At 50.4% G+C, this 284-nt stretch overlaps 1 pseudogene; it reads left to right on the forward strand.

Annotated features, from left to right (window-relative positions):
* Positions 1–6: 6 nt before the first annotated feature.
* Positions 7–284, forward strand: part of LOC119588196 — a 51,362-nt pseudogene continuing 51,084 nt past the window's right edge.

Genomic DNA, 284 nt, shown 5'->3' on the forward strand with positions numbered 1-284 from the left:
CAGGCGTAACAGTCCGAGCTTTTGCAGTGACGAGCGTCGTGTGGAGCTACAGGTGTACAGGTGCTAAGGAGGCAGAACAGCTGTAACCATGAGGGAAATTGTGCACGTGCAGGCGGGGCAGTGCGGCAACCAGATCGGCTCCAAGGTAGGAGGTCTACTGCATCGGATTTTTTTCTTCTTTTTAGCGAGTAAAGGAGGAGTAATGCGTAGGGTTATTGCTAGTTTTACGGTTTTTCCTGTGATTTCCGAGTGAAAAAGGAATGCACTTTTTGCCGCGGTGAGTC

Source organism: Penaeus monodon, chromosome 23 (genome assembly GCF_015228065.2).
Source record: "Penaeus monodon isolate SGIC_2016 chromosome 23, NSTDA_Pmon_1, whole genome shotgun sequence".
In the NCBI taxonomy this organism is placed as follows: Eukaryota; Metazoa; Arthropoda; class Malacostraca; order Decapoda; family Penaeidae; genus Penaeus; species Penaeus monodon.